This window comes from Nannospalax galili, unplaced genomic scaffold, assembly GCF_000622305.1.
Source record: "Nannospalax galili isolate Female #2095 unplaced genomic scaffold, S.galili_v1.0 scaffold285, whole genome shotgun sequence".
Taxonomy (NCBI): Eukaryota; Metazoa; Chordata; class Mammalia; order Rodentia; family Spalacidae; genus Nannospalax; species Nannospalax galili.
In genome coordinates, this window is record NW_008355157.1 from 1,660,098 (window position 1) to 1,662,767 (window position 2,670).

The window sequence follows — 2,670 nt, forward strand, 5'->3', positions numbered from 1 at the left end:
GTGGCACACAGTAATTAAAATACTAGACTGGTGGAACTAACCTTCTTGAATGTTTAACAGACATACTTTGAGTTACAAGATATAACTATAGGAAAGTATTTTTTAAACCTGCATCAATTGCTCTGGAAACAACGTCAAGAATCAACAAATGGGACTTCATTAAACTAAAAAGCTTCTGTACATCAAAGGAGGCAACCAGGGAAGTGAAGAGAAAACCCACAGAATGGGAGAAAATCTCCACCCATGACACAGCTGACAGAGGTTAAATATCCAGAATATATAACAAACTCAAAAAACAGAGAATCCAAGACAAGAAGTAACCCAATTAAAAGATGTGCTAAGGAGCTGAACAGAGAGTTCTCAAAAGAAGAAGTAAAGATGGCTATGAAGCATATCAAAAGGTGTTCAACATCACTAATAATTAGGGAAATGCAAATTAAAAACACTTTAAGATCCATATGTATAGTTAAAGGCTGCTTAACAAGCAACAATGCCAGATAGGAGATACTTTCTTTTGAGTTGTTAGCCAGGGTGGCCCAAGGGACTCCCAGATAGTAACCCAGCATAGAACTGGGAAAATGAACAGCAGACCCCAATCTTATCCAAAGGAATATTGACAACTGAATACTGCTAGATGAGGAACAGTTGACCCTCCAAAAACCAAGACCTCTAGATAGGCTGACTAGATTCACCAGAGGGCAAGTAGTGGGGAATGGCTGGGGTGCCGACAACACAGCAGACAGTAGCAGGGATATCAGAGTATAAGCACTCTTGTTTAACGGATATACTTTGGATGTTTAACGGATATACTTTGGATGTTTAACAGATATACTTTGAGGCCTATAATAATTTGGTCAGAGGATTAATTTTGTCAGAAGGACATAAAGGACTGTTTTTGCTCCATGCCTTCCTAGGTCAACTAGTTCCAGGGGACTATGAGCATCTCCCAAAATGACACCCATGTTTGTTGCTGCTCTTTTCACAAAAGCTAAGAGATGGAAGCAATTTAAGTGTCCCTCAATTGATGAGTGGATAATAAACTGCACAACGGACAGTAGCAGGGATAACAGAGTATAAGGGCTCTAGTTTGGGAAGGGATGCTATGGGAGGGTGCCATCTGGGAAGTGGGTGTATAGCTGAATAAGATGGTTTGGGATGTTCTGTGTGATGTACACACACAGAAAAAAAAATCAACAAATTAAAAAATGTATTATATTTAAGGAGGAACATAAAAATTTACGTCATGTTAATTAGTAGAGGTGATGAACATTACCATTGAAAGTAGGAAACAGGCATTAATAAAGGAGATATGAGTAAAAATTGGGATAGTTTAAGGGTGGGGGGAGGGAAAGTCATACAAAAGGAACCTAGGGGATAAAGGGAAAGAAGGAACTCAAGAGAGGTAGGATCGTAGGAGAAGGGTATTATTAAGGGAGAAAGGGGGACCAACCATGGTCAGGCAGGACCTTTGACTTATCTTTACATAGGCTGAACTGGTAAATGAAAGGAGCCAGGGCCTCCTCCCAAGCCCATGTGACCGCTGAGGAATAGATCCTCAAACAACCTTAAGAGTGAAAATAAATTGGTTTATCTGGGCCAAGGACCATAGGAGAAGGGTATTATTAAGGGAGAAAGGGGGGAAATGGGGGCACCTAACTGGGGAAACCATGGTGGAGGGCTTAGACAATACAAGAGATTAAATAATGCCTAGCTAGTTTTAAAAACCAGAGAGAACCATATTAGTCCAACAACCTACTGACAAATTATACATAGCAGATCAAGAAATATATGTCTAGGTAAGTCAACAGCAAACCTAGAAATTTTATAGCCACTTTTGAAGGAGCTGTGTCTTTGCTCTTGAAACTGTTATTGGGCATGTTAAAGCTGTAATGATATGCTTCTTCTAAAAAAATAATATTTTTTAAAATGTAGGAAACAGCATATCTTGAAATGGAGATCTTCTTTAAAGGTTAAAAAACTCATTCAATTTTATATCTTACAGGGTTTATACTGAGTTCAATATTGTATAACTGAATTAACTTAACTGTAAACCTAAAAATTTACAACCACTTTTGAAAGAGATGTATCCTCACTCTGGAGTGTGTTACTGACTATGTTAAAGCTGTAATGAAATGTTTCTTCTAATCATGAGGTTATTAAATTTAAAAAAAAATAAAAATTATTCAAATCATAAAAATTTGATCCTTCATAATTAGTAGATGTGAAAAACATCACCATTGAAATCTACCTGATGACTTTATTGGGCTCCTCCCAAGCCCATGTGACCCTTGAAGAACAGATCCTCAAACAACCTTAAGAGTAAAAATAAATTGGTTTATCATGCTAAGGAGCTCAGAAAGTAACTGACTGTGACTAGTAATAATCAGATAGAGATTAGAAACTCTTGTGCAAACATCTTAATGTCAATTGCATTAAAAGTGAATTTTTCTGTGTGAAACAGTGTATTTTAATAATGAAATGGAGATCTTTTTAAAGGTTAAAACCCCATTCAATTTTATGTCTCATAGGGTTTATAATTAGTTAAATGTTGTGTAACTGTATTAATTCAACTGTGAACCTAAAAATTTAAGGCCAATATTGAAAGAGATGCATCTTTGCTCTGGAAATTATTATTAAAAATGTTAATGATGTGATAAACTACTTCTAATC